Source organism: Bombus affinis, chromosome 1, assembly GCF_024516045.1.
Source record: "Bombus affinis isolate iyBomAffi1 chromosome 1, iyBomAffi1.2, whole genome shotgun sequence".
NCBI lineage: Eukaryota > Metazoa > Arthropoda > Insecta > Hymenoptera > Apidae > Bombus > Bombus affinis.
Window position 1 is genome coordinate 75,725 of NC_066344.1, and position 17,797 is coordinate 93,521.

The following is a 17,797-nucleotide window of genomic DNA, read 5'->3' on the forward strand; positions in this document are numbered from 1 at the left end:
AAAGGGACATTCGAGTCATTGTTCTAAACTGTTTAACGTTCTATTTTCGCGGCTCAAAACTTTTGAATATATCGAAAAGTTATAAACTCTAACATGACCGCAATAATTTTCTCTTAAAAATGGGAAACTAAGAAGAAGCCCAAACAAACAGACAATGAAAGAAAAATCGCGGCGCGAACTCGTTCGTTCGCTATCTTTCCAGAGAATCAATGGACTTACGCAACACACTCCCGTGCACAAAATAACTACAAGATTCAATGCAAAAAAAGAATCGATTTTTATACTAGATTCCAAGTCAGATAAGTACCATTATACAGAATGGGCTCAGAATGGATTTGAGAGACAAGACATATCCCACGGTGTCCAACGGTGTCCCACGATGTCCCACGTTGTCCCACGTTGTCCTACGCTGTCCCACGTTGTCCAACGGTATCCCACGATGTCCTACGCTGTCCCACGTTGTCCAACGGTGTCCCACGGTGTCCCACGGTGCAGCCCAGTCTGGATCATCCAAAATTCTGTTCGCGGCATTTGGAGATCCAAACCGGACTGGTGCGTAGTTCTTAGCTTGGCATCGTTTTCCAAAGATTAATCAACGGATTAATTTTTTGGAAAGCGATGCCAATTACCAGGTCTCACCACGAGGAGGTGACTACGCAAGAGACCCGCCCATGGGTTATTTACCTTTATACATTCATCTCGACATTCAACCCATTGGCAGAATGTCGAGTACCGTCTCTACTTGACCATGGGCCTGCGTAAAGAAATAGTTGTTTCGTACCCTAACTGCGAAACACATATCTCCAACGCAGCATTTACATGAATCTTCACAAACGTAGAACAACATACATAAAACAACATCTATCTCCCACACAAAGATTACATCGATCAGTACATATATCGTACATATATCAGTACATAATTCGTAGCCCTACCGGCAGCATTCGGTATCAAAGACACATTTATCTAACTTGGAACGAGTGAAAGAAAATGAAGCTAACGAACGTACTATCAAACCTACACGACGTACTCCCGTGCACCGGATAACCCGAAGGATTAGCGGAAAGCTCAAGTATTGACCATAACTCGATTCCTGTTTCGCCGTTCGAAACTTATACGAGTCGCGGTCGATGGCGCCGACCGATGATGCCAGTGATCCGCTGGTGATCCAGCCGTGGATCCAGCACATAGGCCGGCAACGTAACACACTCCAACTGAACATGTGGAACCCGGGGAGGGGCCGCTGAACAGGATTACGAAGGCAGAGGCCTCAACTGAACAGTGGGGCCCACCCCTGTGGAGGGGCCGCTGAACAGGATTACGAAGGCATGATCTTCGACTGAACAGTGGGGCCCACCCCCACGGGCCCGAACAGGATTACGGAGGACGTGAAATTACAGGTCCCTGCCCGAGTACCGAAGTACCAATCGGACAGGAGTGCAGATCCACGACTGAATCCCCAACAGATTCGCAAGCATCAGCGGCGCGACGACAACTCCCGCGATCCGTTGCGAACGTCGAGCAGTCGTCGAGCAGTCACCAAGACTGAGGTGTGCTTGGGCCGCCTTACGAATCCAAAGAGTTGTCCAGTGCACGTTGACCCGCACGTACCCGGAATACGCACGAGCGAGTACGTCACGCGACAGTTTGAAACAACTGAGCGATCGCGAACCGACAAATCGCGGGTACAATTTTTCGTTCCAAGATGGATACGTATCGTTGTACAGAATGAGCTCACAATGCACTTAACATAGATATCTATCTTACGATTAATTAAGGCTAAAACGCACGCATTCTACGGTGTCCCCCGGCGTCCAACGATGTCCAACGATGTCCAACGACGTCCAACGGTGTCCAACGGTGTCCAACGGTGTCCCACGGTGCAGCCCAGTCTGGATCATCCACAATTCTGTTCGCGGCATTTGGAGATCCAAACCGGACTGGTGCGTAGTTCTTAGCTTGGCATCGTTTTCCAAAGATTAATCAACGGATTAATTTTTTGGAAAACGATGCCAATTACCAGGTCTCACCACGAGGAGGTGACTACGCAAGAGACCCGCCCATGGGTTATTTATCTTTATACATTCATCTCGACATTCAACCCATTGGCAGAATGTCGAGTACCGTCTCTACTTGACCATGGGCCTGCGTAAAGAAATAGTTGTTTCGTACCCTAACTGCGAAACACATATCTCCAACGCAGCATTTACATGAATCTTCACAAACGTAGAACAACATACATAAAACAACATCTATCTCCCACACAAAGATTACATCGATCAGTACATATATCGTACATATATCAGTACATAATTCGTAGCCCTACCGGCAGCATTCGGTATCAAAGACACATTTATCTAACTTGGAACGAGTGAAAGAAAATGAAGCTAACGAACGTACTATCAAACCTACACGACGTACTCCCGTGCACCGGATAACCCGAAGGATTAGCGGAAAGCCCAAGTATTGACCATAACTCGATTCCTGTTTCGCCGTTCGAAACTTATACGAGTCGCGGTCGATGGCGCCGACCGATGATGCCAGTGATCCGCTGGTGATCCAGCCGTGGATCCAGCACATAGGCCGGCAACTTAACACACTCCAACTGAACATGTGGAACCCGGGGAGGGGCCGCTGAACAGGATTACGAAGGCAGAGGCCTCAACTGAACAGTGGGGTCCACCCCTGTGGAGGGGCCGCTGAACAGGATTACGAAGGCATGATCTTCGACTGAACAGTGGGGCCCACCCCCACGGGCCCGAACAGGATTACGGAGGACGTGAAATTACAGGTCCCTGCCCGAGTACCGAAGTACCAATCGGACAGGAGTGCAGATCCACGACTGAATCCCCAACAGATTCGCAAGCATCAGCGGCGCGACGACAACTCCCGCGATCCGTTGCGAACGTCGAGCAATCGTCGAGCAGTCACCAAGACTGAGGTGTGCTTGGGCCGCCTTACGAATCCAAAGAGTTGTCCAGTGCACGTTGACCCGCACGTACCCGGAATACGCACGAGCGAGTACGTCACGCGACAGTTTGAAACAACTGAGCGATCGCGTGCCGACAAATCGCGGATACAATTTTTCGTTCCAAGATGGATAAGTGTCGTTGTACAGAATGAGCTCACAATGCACTGAACATAGGTGTCTATCTTACCATTAATTAAGCCTAAAACGCACGCATTCTACGGTGTCCCCCGGCGTCCAACGATATCCAACGATGTCCAACGATGTCCACCGATGTCCAACGATGTCCAACGACGTCCAACGGTGTCCAACGGTGTCCAACGGTGTCCAACGGTGTCCAACGGTGTCCAACGGTGTCCAACGGTGTCCAACGGTGTCCAACGGTGTCCAACGATGTCCAACGGTGTCCAACGGTGTCCAACGGTGTCCAACGATGTCCAACGATGTCCAACGGTGTCCAACGTCGTACAACGGTGTCCAACGGTGTCCAACGGTGTCCAACGTTTTCCCACGGTGCAGCCCAGTCTGGATCATCCACAATTCTGTTCGCGGCATTTGGAGATCCAAACCGGACTGGTGCGTAGTTCTTAGCTTGGCATCGTTTTCCAAAGATTAATCAACGGATTAATTTTTTGGAAAACGATGCCAATTACCAGGTCTCACCACGAGGAGGTGACTACGCAAGAGACCCGCCCATGGGTTATTTATCTTTATACATTCATCTCGACATTCAACCCATTGGCAGAATGTCGAGTACCGTCTCTACTTGACCATGGGCCTGCGTAAAGAAATAGTTGTTTCGTACCCTAACTGCGAAACACATATCTCCAACGCAGCATTTACATGAATCTTCACAAACGTAGAACAACATACATAAAACAACATCTATCTCCCACACAAAGATTACATCGATCAGTACATATATCGTACATATATCAGTACATAATTCGTAGCCCTACCGGCAGCATTCGGTATCAAAGACACATTTATCTAACTTGGAACGAGTGAAAGAAAATGAAGCTAACGAACGTACTGTCAAACCTACACGACGTACTCCCGTGCACCGGATAACCCGAAGGATTAGCGGAAAGCCCAAGTATTGACCATAACTCGATTCCTGTTTCGCCGTTCGAAACTTATACGAGTCGCGGTCGATGGCGCCGACCGATGATGCCAGTGATCCGCTGGTGATCCAGCCGTGGATCCAGCACATAGGCCGGCAACTTAACACACTCCAACTGAACATGTGGAACCCGGGGAGGGGCCGCTGAACAGGATTACGAAGGCAGAGGCCTCAACTGAACAGTGGGGCCCACCCCTGTGGAGGGGCCGCTGAACAGGATTACGAAGGCATGATCTTCGACTGAACAGTGGGGCCCACCCCCACGGGCCCGAACAGGATTACGGAGGACGTGAAATTACAGGTCCCTGCCCGAGTACCGAAGTACCAATCGGACAGGAGTGCAGATCCACGACTGAATCCCCAACAGATTCGCAAGCATCAGCGGCGCGACGACAACTCCCGCGATTCGATGCGAACGTCGAGCAGTCGTCGAGCAGTCACCAAGACTGAGGTGTGCTTGGGCCGCCTTACGAATCCAAAGAGTTGTCCAGTGCACGTTGACCCGCACGTACCCGGAATACGCACGAGCGAGTACGTCACGCGACAGTTTGAAACAACTGAGCGATCGCGAACCGACAAATCGCGGGTACAATTTTTCGTTCCAAGATGGATACGTATCGTTGTACAGAATGAGCTCACAATGCACTTAACATAGATATCTATCTTACGATTAATTAAGGCTAAAACGCACGCATTCTACGGTGTCCCCCGGCGTCCAACGATGTCCAACGATGTCCAACGACGTCCAACGGTGTCCAACGGTGTCCAACGGTGTCCCACGGTGCAGCCCAGTCTGGATCATCCACAATTCTGTTCGCGGCATTTGGAGATCCAAACCGGACTGGTGCGTAGTTCTTAGCTTGGCATCGTTTTCCAAAGATTAATCAACGGATTAATTTTTTGGAAAACGATGCCAATTACCAGGTCTCACCACGAGGAGGTGACTACGCAAGAGACCCGCCCATGGGTTATTTATCTTTATACATTCATCTCGACATTCAACCCATTGGCAGAATGTCGAGTACCGTCTCTACTTGACCATGGGCCTGCGTAAAGAAATAGTTGTTTCGTACCCTAACTGCGAAACACATATCTCCAACGCAGCATTTACATGAATCTTCACAAACGTAGAACAACATACATAAAACAACATCTATCTCCCACACAAAGATTACATCGATCAGTACATATATCGTACATATATCAGTACATAATTCGTAGCCCTACCGGCAGCATTCGGTATCAAAGACACATTTATCTAACTTGGAACGAGTGAAAGAAAATGAAGCTAACGAACGTACTATCAAACCTACACGACGTACTCCCGTGCACCGGATAACCCGAAGGATTAGCGGAAAGCCCAAGTATTGACCATAACTCGATTCCTGTTTCGCCGTTCGAAACTTATACGAGTCGCGGTCGATGGCGCCGACCGATGATGCCAGTGATCCGCTGGTGATCCAGCCGTGGATCCAGCACATAGGCCGGCAACTTAACACACTCCAACTGAACATGTGGAACCCGGGGAGGGGCCGCTGAACAGGATTACGAAGGCAGAGGCCTCAACTGAACAGTGGGGCCCACCCCTGTGGAGGGGCCGCTGAACAGGATTACGAAGGCATGATCTTCGACTGAACAGTGGGGCCCACCCCCACGGGCCCGAACAGGATTACGGAGGACGTGAAATTACAGGTCCCTGCCCGAGTACCGAAGTACCAATCGGACAGGAGTGCAGATCCACGACTGAATCCCCAACAGATTCGCAAGCATCAGCGGCGCGACGACAACTCCCGCGATTCGATGCGAACGTCGAGCAGTCGTCGAGCAGTCACCAAGACTGAGGTGTGCTTGGGCCGCCTTACGAATCCGTAGAGTTGTCCAGTGCACGTTGACCCGCACGTACCCGGAATACGCACGAGCGAGTACGTCACGCGACAGTTTGAAACAACTGAGAGATCGCGTGCCGACAAATCGCGGATACAATTTTTCGTTCCAAGATGGATAAGTGTCGTTGTACAGAATGAGCTCACAATGCACTGAACATAGGTGTCTATCTCACCATTAATTAAGCCTAAAACGCACGCATTCTACGGTGTCCCCCGGCGTCCAACGATATCCAACGATGTCCAACGATGTCCACCGATGTCCAACGATGTCCAACGACGTCCAACGGTGTCCAACTGTGTCCAACGGTGTCCAACGGTGTCCAACGGTGTCCAACGGTGTCCAACGGTGTCCAACGGTGTCCAACGATGTCCAACGGTGTCCAACGGTGTCCAACGGTGTCCAACGATGTCCAACGATGTCCAACGGTGTCCAACGTCGTACAACGGTGTCCAACTGTGTCCAACGGTGTCCAACGGTGTCCCACGGTGCAGCCCAGTCTGGATCATCCAAAATTCTGTTCGCGGCATTTGGAGATCCAAACCGGACTGGTGCGTAGTTCTTAGCTTGGCATCGTTTTCCAAAGATTAATCAACGGATTAATTTTTTGGAAAACGATGCCAATTACCAGGTCTCACCACGAGGAGGTGACTACGCAAGAGACCCGCCCATGGGTTATTTATCTTTATACATTCATCTCGACATTCAACCCATTGGCAGAATGTCGAGTACCGTCTCTACTTGACCATGGGCCTGCGTAAAGAAATAGTTGTTTCGTACCCTAACTGCGAAACACATATCTCCAACGCAGCATTTACATGAATCTTCACAAACGTAGAACAACATACATAAAACAACATCTATCTCCCACACAAAGATTACATCGATCAGTACATATATCGTACATATATCAGTACATAATTCGTAGCCCTACCGGCAGCATTCGGTATCAAAGACACATTTATCTAACTTGGAACGAGTGAAAGAAAATGAAGCTAACGAACGTACTGTCAAACCTACACGACGTACTCCCGTGCACCGGATAACCCGAAGTATTAGCGGAAAGCCCAAGTATTGACCATAACTCGATTCCTGTTTCGCCGTTCGAAACTTATACGAGTCGCGGTCGATGGCGCCGACCGATGATGCCAGTGATCCGCTGGTGATCCAGCCGTGGATCCAGCACATAGGCCGGCAACTTAACACACTCCAACTGAACATGTGGAACCCGGGGAGGGGCCGCTGAACAGGATTACGAAGGCAGAGGCCTCAACTGAACAGTGGGGCCCACCCCTGTGGAGGGGCCGCTGAACAGGATTACGAAGGCATGATCTTCGACTGAACAGTGGGGCCCACCCCCACGGGCCCGAACAGGATTACGGAGGACGTGAAATTACAGGTCCCTGCCCGAGTACCGAAGTACCAATCGGACAGGAGTGCAGATCCACGACTGAATCCCCAACAGATTCGCAAGCATCAGCGGCGCGACGACAACTCCCGCGATTCGATGCGAACGTCGAGCAGTCGTCGAGCAGTCACCAAGACTGAGGTGTGCTTGGGCCGCCTTACGAATCCAAAGAGTTGTCCAGTGCACGTTGACCCGCACGTACCCGGAATACGCACGAGCGAGTACGTCACGCGACAGTTTGAAACAACTGAGCGATCGCGTGCCGACAAATCGCGGATACAATTTTTCGTTCCAAGATGGATAAGTGTCGTTGTACAGAATGAGCTCACAATGCACTGAACATAGGTGTCTATCTTACCATTAATTAAGCCTAAAACGCACGCATTCTACGGTGTCCCCCGGCGTCCAACGATATCCAACGATGTCCAACGATGTCCACCGATGTCCAACGATGTCCAACGACGTCCAACGGTGTCCAACGGTGTCCAACGGTGTCCAACGGTGTCCAACGGTGTCCAACGGTGTCCAACGATGTCCAACGGTGTCCAACGGTGTCCAACGGTGTCCAACGATGTCCAACGATGTCCAACGGTGTCCAACGTCGTACAACGGTGTCCAACGGTGTCCAACGGTGTCCAACGTTTTCCCACGGTGCAGCCCAGTCTGGATCATCCAAAATTCTGTTCGCGGCATTTGGAGATCCAAACCGGACTGGTGCGTAGTTCTTAGCTTGGCATCGTTTTCCAAAGATTAATCAACGGATTAATTTTTTGGAAAACGATGCCAATTACCAGGTCTCACCACGAGGAGGTGACTACGCAAGAGACCCGCCCATGGGTTATTTATCTTTATACATTCATCTCGACATTCAACCCATTGGCAGAATGTCGAGTACCGTCTCTACTTGACCATGGGCCTGCGTAAAGAAATAGTTGTTTCGTACCCTAACTGCGAAACACATATCTCCAACGCAGCATTTACATGAATCTTCACAAACGTAGAACAACATACATAAAACAACATCCATCTCCCACACAAAGATTACATCGATCAGTACATATATCGTACATATATCAGTACATAATTCGTAGCCCTACCGGCAGCATTCGGTATCAAAGACACATTTATCTAACTTGGAACGAGTGAAAGAAAATGAAGCTAACGAACGTACTATCAAACCTACACGACGTACTCCCGTGCACCGGATAACCCGAAGGATTAGCGGAAAGCCCAAGTATTGACCATAACTCGATTCCTGTTTCGCCGTTCGAAACTTATACGAGTCGCGGTCGATGGCGCCGACCGATGATGCCAGTGATCCGCTGGTGATCCAGCCGTGGATCCAGCACATAGGCCGGCAACTTAACACACTCCAACTGAACATGTGGAACCCGGGGAGGGGCCGCTGAACAGGATTACGAAGGCAGAGGCCTCAACTGAACAGTGGGGCCCACCCCTGTGGAGGGGCCGCTGAACAGGATTACGAAGGCATGATCTTCGACTGAACAGTGGGGCCCACCCCCACGGGCCCGAACAGGATTACGGAGGACGTGAAATTACAGGTCCCTGCCCGAGTACCGAAGTACCAATCGGACAGGAGTGCAGATCCACGACTGAATCCCCAACAGATTCGCAAGCATCAGCGGCGCGACGACAACTCCCGCGATCCGTTGCGAACGTCGAGCAATCGTCGAGCAGTCACCAAGACTGAGGTGTGCTTGGGCCGCCTTACGAATCCAAAGAGTTGTCCAGTGCACGTTGACCCGCACGTACCCGGAATACGCACGAGCGAGTACGTCACGCGACAGTTTGAAACAACTGAGCGATCGCGAACCGACAAATCGCGGGTACAATTTTTCGTTCCAAGATGGATACGTATCGTTGTACAGAATGAGCTCACAATGCACTTAACATAGATATCTATCTTACGATTAATTAAGGCTAAAACGCACGCATTCTACGGTGTCCCCCGGCGTCCAACGATGTCCAACGATGTCCAACGACGTCCAACGGTGTCCAACGGTGTCCAACGGTGTCCCACGGTGCAGCCCAGTCTGGATCATCCACAATTCTGTTCGCGGCATTTGGAGATCCAAACCGGACTGGTGCGTAGTTCTTAGCTTGGCATCGTTTTCCAAAGATTAATCAACGGATTAATTTTTTGGAAAACGATGCCAATTACCAGGTCTCACCACGAGGAGGTGACTACGCAAAAGACCCGCCCATGGGTTATTTATCTTTATACATTCATCTCGACATTCAACCCATTGGCAGAATGTCGAGTACCGTCTCTACTTGACCATGGGCCTGCGTAAAGAAATAGTTGTTTCGTACCCTAACTGCGAAACACATATCTCCAACGCAGCATTTACATGAATCTTCACAAACGTAGAACAACATACATAAAACAACATCTATCTCCCACACAAAGATTACATCGATCAGTACATATATCGTACATATATCAGTACATAATTCGTAGCCCTACCGGCAGCATTCGGTATCAAAGACACATTTATCTAACTTGGAACGAGTGAAAGAAAATGAAGCTAACGAACGTACTATCAAACCTACACGACGTACTCCCGTGCACCGGATAACCCGAAGGATTAGCGGAAAGCCCAAGTATTGACCATAACTCGATTCCTGTTTCGCCGTTCGAAACTTATACGAGTCGCGGTCGATGGCGCCGACCGATGATGCCAGTGATCCGCTGGTGATCCAGCCGTGGATCCAGCACATAGGCCGGCAACTTAACACACTCCAACTAAACATGTGGAACCCGGGGAGGGGCCGCTGAACAGGATTACGAAGGCAGAGGCCTCAACTGAACAGTGGGGCCCACCCCTGTGGAGGGGCCGCTGAACAGGATTACGAAGGCATGATCTTCGACTGAACAGTGGGGCCCACCCCCACGGGCCCGAACAGGATTACGGAGGACGTGAAATTACAGGTCCCTGCCCGAGTACCGAAGTACCAATCGGACAGGAGTGCAGATCCACGACTGAATCCCCAACAGATTCGCAAGCATCAGCGGCGCGACGACAACTCCCGCGATTCCATGCGAAGTTCGAGCAGTCGTCGAGCAGTCACCAAGACTGAGGTGTGCTTGGGCCGCCTTACGAATCCGTAGAGTTGTCCAGTGCACGTTGACCCGCACGTACCCGGAATACGCACGAGCGAGTACGTCACGCGACAGTTTGAAACAACTGAGAGATCGCGTGCCGACAAATCGCGGATACAAGTTTTCGTTCCAAGATGGATAAGTGTCGTTGTACAGAATGAGCTCACAATGCACTGAACATAGGTGTCTATCTCACCATTAATTAAGCCTAAAACGCACGCATTCTACGGTGTCCCCCGGCGTCCAACGATATCCAACGATGTCCAACGATGTCCACCGATGTCCAACGATGTCCAACGATGTCCAACGACGTCCAACGGTGTCCAACGGTGTCCAACGGTGTCCAACGGTGTCCAACGGTGTCCAACGGTGTCCAACGATGTCCAACGGTGTCCAACGGTGTCCAACGGTGTCCAACGATGTCCAACGATGTCCAACGGTGTCCAACGTCGTACAACGGTGTCCAACGGTGTCCAACGGTGTCCAACGTTTTCCCACGGTGCAGCCCAGTCTGGATCATCCAAAATTCTGTTCGCGGCATTTGGAGATCCAAACCGGACTGGTGCGTAGTTCTTAGCTTGGCATCGTTTTCCAAAGATTAATCAACGGATTAATTTTTTGGAAAACGATGCCAATTACCAGGTCTCACCACGAGGAGGTGACTACGCAAGAGACCCGCCCATGGGTTATTTATCTTTATACATTCATCTCGACATTCAACCCATTGGCAGAATGTCGAGTACCGTCTCTACTTGACCATGGGCCTGCGTAAAGAAATAGTTGTTTCGTACCCTAACTGCGAAACACATATCTCCAACGCAGCATTTACATGAATCTTCACAAACGTAGAACAACATACATAAAACAACATCTATCTCCCACACAAAGATTACATCGATCAGTACATATATCGTACATATATCAGTACATAATTCGTAGCCCTACCGGCAGCATTCGGTATCAAAGACACATTTATCTAACTTGGAACGAGTGAAAGAAAATGAAGCTAACGAACGTACTGTCAAACCTACACGACGTACTCCCGTGCACCGGATAACCCGAAGGATTAGCGGAAAGCCCAAGTATTGACCATAACTCGATTCCTGTTTCGCCGTTCGAAACTTATACGAGTCGCGGTCGATGGCGCCGACCGATGATGCCAGTGATCCGCTGGTGATCCAGCCGTGGATCCAGCACATAGGCCGGCAACTTAACACACTCCAACTGAACATGTGGAACCCGGGGAGGGGCCGCTGAACAGGATTACGAAGGCAGAGGCCTCAACTGAACAGTGGGGCCCACCCCTGTGGAGGGGCCGCTGAACAGGATTACGAAGGCATGATCTTCGACTGAACAGTGGGGCCCACCCCCACGGGCCCGAACAGGATTACGGAGGACGTGAAATTACAGGTCCCTGCCCGAGTACCGAAGTACCAATCGGACAGGAGTGCAGATCCACGACTGAATCCCCAACAGATTCGCAAGCATCAGCGGCGCGACGACAACTCCCGCGATTCGATGCGAACGTCGAGCAGTCGTCGAGCAGTCACCAAGACTGAGGTGTGCTTGGGCCGCCTTACGAATCCAAAGAGTTGTCCAGTGCACGTTGACCCGCACGTACCCGGAATACGCACGAGCGAGTACGTCACGCGACAGTTTGAAACAACTGAGCGATCGCGAACCGACAAATCGCGGGTACAATTTTTCGTTCCAAGATGGATACGTATCGTTGTACAGAATGAGCTCACAATGCACTTAACATAGATATCTATCTTACGATTAATTAAGGCTAAAACGCACGCATTCTACGGTGTCCCCCGGCGTCCAACGATGTCCAACGATGTCCAACGACGTCCAACGGTGTCCAACGGTGTCCAACGGTGTCCCACGGTGCAGCCCAGTCTGGATCATCCACAATTCTGTTCGCGGCATTTGGAGATCCAAACCGGACTGGTGCGTAGTTCTTAGCTTGGCATCGTTTTCCAAAGATTAATCAACGGATTAATTTTTTGGAAAACGATGCCAATTACCAGGTCTCACCATGAGGAGGTGACTACGCAAGAGACCCGCCCATGGGTTATTTATCTTTATACATTCATCTCGACATTCAACCCATTGGCAGAATGTCGAGTACCGTCTCTACTTGACCATGGGCCTGCGTAAAGAAATAGTTGTTTCGTACCCTAACTGCGAAACACATATCTCCAACGCAGCATTTACATGAATCTTCACAAACGTAGAACAACATACATAAAACAACATCTATCTCCCACACAAAGATTACATCGATCAGTACATATATCGTACATATATCAGTACATAATTCGTAGCCCTACCGGCAGCATTCGGTATCAAAGACACATTTATCTAACTTGGAACGAGTGAAAGAAAATGAAGCTAACGAACGTACTATCAAACCTACACGACGTACTCCCGTGCACCGGATAACCCGAAGGATTAGCGGAAAGCCCAAGTATTGACCATAACTCGATTCCTGTTTCGCCGTTCGAAACTTATACGAGTCGCGGTCGATGGCGCCGACCGATGATGCCAGTGATCCGCTGGTGATCCAGCCGTGGATCCAGCACATAGGCCGGCAACTTAACACACTCCAACTGAACATGTGGAACCCGGGGAGGGGCCGCTGAACAGGATTACGAAGGCAGAGGCCTCAACTGAACAGTGGGGCCCACCCCTGTGGAGGGGCCGCTGAACAGGATTACGAAGGCATGATCTTCGACTGAACAGTGGGGCCCACCCCCACGGGCCCGAACAGGATTACGGAGGACGTGAAATTACAGGTCCCTGCCCGAGTACCGAAGTACCAATCGGACAGGAGTGCAGATCCACGACTGAATCCCCAACAGATTCGCAAGCATCAGCGGCGCGACGACAACTCCCGCGATTCGATGCGAACGTCGAGCAGTCGTCGAGCAGTCACCAAGACTGAGGTGTGCTTGGGCCGCCTTACGAATCCAAAGAGTTGTCCAGTGCACGTTGACCCGCACGTACCCGGAATACGCACGAGCGAGTACGTCACGCGACAGTTTGAAACAACTGAGCGATCGCGTGCCGACAAATCGCGGATACAATTTTTCGTTCCAAGATGGATAAGTGTCGTTGTACAGAATGAGCTCACAATGCACTGAACATAGGTGTCTATCTTACCATTAATTAAGCCTAAAACGCACGCATTCTACGGTGTCCCCCGGCGTCCAACGATATCCAACGATGTCCAACGATGTCCACCGATGTCCAACGATGTCCAACGACGTCCAACGGTGTCCAACGGTGTCCAACGGTGTCCAACGGTGTCCGACGGTGTCCAACGGTGTCCAACGATGTCCAACGGTGTCCAACGGTGTCCAACGGTGTCCAACGGTGTCCAACGATGTCCAACGATGTCCAACGATGTCCAACGATGTCCAACGACGTCCAACGGTGTCCAACGGTGTCCAACGGTGTCCCACGGTGCAGCCCAGTCTGGATCATCCACAATTCTGTTCGCGGCATTTGGAGATCCAAACCGGACTGGTGCGTAGTTCTTAGCTTGGCATCGTTTTCCAAAGATTAATCAACGGATTAATTTTTTGGAAAACGATGCCAATTACCAGGTCTCACCATGAGGAGGTGACTACGCAAGAGACCCGCCCATGGGTTATTTATCTTTATACATTCATCTCGACATTCAACCCATTGGCAGAATGTCGAGTACCGTCTCTACTTGACCATGGGCCTGCGTAAAGAAATAGTTGTTTCGTACCCTAACTGCGAAACACATATCTCCAACGCAGCATTTACATGAATCTTCACAAACGTAGAACAACATACATAAAACAACATCTATCTCCCACACAAAGATTACATCGATCAGTACATATATCGTACATATATCAGTACATAATTCGTAGCCCTACCGGCAGCATTCGGTATCAAAGACACATTTATCTAACTTGGAACGAGTGAAAGAAAATGAAGCTAACGAACGTACTGTCAAACCTACACGACGTACTCCCGTGCACCGGATAACCCGAAGGGTTAGCGGAAAGCCCAAGTATTGACCTTAACTCGATTCCTGTTTCGCCGTTCGAAACTTATACGAGTCGCGGTCGATGGCGCCGACCGATGATGCCAGTGATCCGCTGGTGATCCAGCCGTGGATCCAGCACATAGGCCGGCAACTTAACACACTCCAACTGAACATGTGGAACCCGGGGAGGGGCCGCTGAACAGGATTACGAAGGCAGAGGCCTCAACTGAACAGTGGGGCCCACCCCTGTGGAGGGGCCGCTGAACAGGATTACGAAGGCATGATCTTCGACTGAACAGTGGGGCCCACCCCCACGGGCCCGAACAGGATTACGGAGGACGTGAAATTACAGGTCCCTGCCCGAGTACCGAAGTACCAATCGGACAGGAGTGCAGATCCACGACTGAATCCCCAACAGATTCGCAAGCATCAGCGGCGCGACGACAACTCCCGCGATTCGATGCGAACGTCGAGCAGTCGTCGAGCAGTCACCAAGACTGAGGTGTGCTTGGGCCGCCTTACGAATCCAAAGAGTTGTCCAGTGCACGTTGACCCGCACGTACCCGGAATACGCACGAGCGAGTACGTCACGCGACAGTTTGAAACAACTGAGCGATCGCGAACCGACAAATCGCGGGTACAATTTTTCGTTCCAAGATGGATACGTATCGTTGTACAGAATGAGCTCACAATGCACTTAACATAGATATCTATCTTACGATTAATTAAGGCTAAAACGCACGCATTCTACGGTGTCCCCCGGCGTCCAACGATGTCCAACGATGTCCAACGACGTCCAACGGTGTCCAACGGTGTCCAACGGTGTCCCACGGTGCAGCCCAGTCTGGATCATCCACAATTCTGTTCGCGGCATTTGGAGATCCAAACCGGACTGGTGCGTAGTTCTTAGCTTGGCATCGTTTTCCAAAGATTAATCAACGGATTAATTTTTTGGAAAACGATGCCAATTACCAGGTCTCACCATGAGGAGGTGACTACGCAAGAGACCCGCCCATGGGTTATTTATCTTTATACATTCATCTCGACATTCAACCCATTGGCAGAATGTCGAGTACCGTCTCTACTTGACCATGGGCCTGCGTAAAGAAATAGTTGTTTCGTACCCTAACTGCGAAACACATATCTCCAACGCAGCATTTACATGAATCTTCACAAACGTAGAACAACATACATAAAACAACATCTATCTCCCACACAAAGATTACATCGATCAGTACATATATCGTACATATATCAGTACATAATTCGTAGCCCTACCGGCAGCATTCGGTATCAAAGACACATTTATCTAACTTGGAACGAGTGAAAGAAAATGAAGCTAACGAACGTACTATCAAACCTACACGACGTACTCCCGTGCACCGGATAACCCGAAGGATTAGCGGAAAGCCCAAGTATTGACCATAACTCGATTCCTGTTTCGCCGTTCGAAACTTATACGAGTCGCGGTCGATGGCGCCGACCGATGATGCCAGTGATCCGCTGGTGATCCAGCCGTGGATCCAGCACATAGGCCGGCAACTTAACACACTCCAACTGAACATGTGGAACCCGGGGAGGGGCCGCTGAACAGGATTACGAAGGCAGAGGCCTCAACTGAACAGTGGGGCCCACCCCTGTGGAGGGGCCGCTGAACAGGATTACGAAGGCATGATCTTCGACTGAACAGTGGGGCCCACCCCCACGGGCCCGAACAGGATTACGGAGGACGTGAAATTACAGGTCCCTGCCCGAGTACCGAAGTACCAATCGGACAGGAGTGCAGATCCACGACTGAATCCCCAACAGATTCGCAAGCATCAGCGGCGCGACGACAACTCCCGCGATTCGATGCGAACGTCGAGCAGTCGTCGAGCAGTCACCAAGACTGAGGTGTGCTTGGGCCGCCTTACGAATCCAAAGAGTTGTCCAGTGCACGTTGACCCGCACGTACCCGGAATACGCACGAGCGAGTACGTCACGCGACAGTTTGAAACAACTGAGCGATCGCGTGCCGACAAATCGCGGATACAATTTTTCGTTCCAAGATGGATAAGTGTCGTTGTACAGAATGAGCTCACAATGCACTGAACATAGGTGTCTATCTTACCATTAATTAAGCCTAAAACGCACGCATTCTACGGTGTCCGCCGGCGTCCAACGATATCCAACGATGTCCAACGATGTCCAACGGTGTCCAACGGTGTCCAACGATGTCCAACGGTGTCCAACGATGTCCAACGGTGTCCAACGGTGTCCAACGATGTCCAACGTCGTCCAACGGTGTCCAACGATGTCCAACGTCGTCCAACGGTGTCCAACGATGTCCAACGTCGTCCAACGGTGTCCAACGATGTCCAACGGTGTCCTACGGTGCAGCCCAGTCCAGATCCGCCAAAATTCTGTTCGCGGCTTTTGGAGATCCAGACTAGACCAACGGTGTCCCACGTTGCAGTCCAGTGTAGATCATCCAAAATTCTTTTCGCGGCATTTGGAGAACCACACTGAACCAGTGGTGTCCCACGTTGCAGTCCAGTGTAGATCATCCAAAATTCTTTTCGTGGCATTTGGAGATCCACACTGAACCAATGGTATCCCACGGTGTCCCACGTTGCAGTCCAGTCTAGATCATCCAAAATTCTTTTCGCGGCATTTGGAGATCCACACCGAACCAATGAAGTCCCACGTTGCAGTCCAGTGTAGATCATCCAAAATTCTTTTCGCGGCTTTTGGAGATCCACACTGAACCAAAGGTGTCCCACGTTGCAGTCCAGTGTAGATCATCCAAAATTCTTTTCGCGGCATTTGGAGATCCACACTGAACCAATGGTATCCCACGGTGTCCCACGTTGCAGTCCAGTCTATATCATCCAAAATTCTTTTCGCGTTTTTTGGTGATCTACACTGGACCAACGGTGTTCTACGGTTTCCAGCGGAGTCCCACGGTGTGCAGCGGCGTCCCACGGTGTCCAATGTCGTCCCACGGTGTCCAATGTCGTCCCACGTTGCAGTCCAGTTTAGATTATCCAAAATTCTCTTCGTGGCTTTTCGTAATCCAAAATGGACTGTATTAGCGTGATTCTGAGCTTGGTATCGAATTATTGTGCAATGTTTGTACTTATCAATGTAGTTGTTTTCTGAAAATTAATCAACTGATTAATCTGCGAAAACAATTACATCGATCAGTACAAACATTGTACAATAATTCGCAACCGTACTGGCAACATTCGGTATCAATGATACATATGTCTAACTTGGAA

General features: G+C 50.3%; 1 long non-coding RNA gene across 1 annotated transcript; it reads right to left on the minus strand.

Moving 5' to 3' along the window:
- Nucleotides 1-274: 274 nt before the first annotated feature.
- On the minus strand, nt 275-17,662 carry LOC126918941 (uncharacterized). The gene is made up of 2 exons (XR_007711485.1): nt 17,362-17,662; nt 275-404 (listed from the first exon to the last, which is right to left on the minus strand). It is a non-coding gene; the product is annotated as an uncharacterized LOC126918941 (long non-coding RNA).
- Nucleotides 17,663-17,797: the final 135 nt, after the last annotated feature.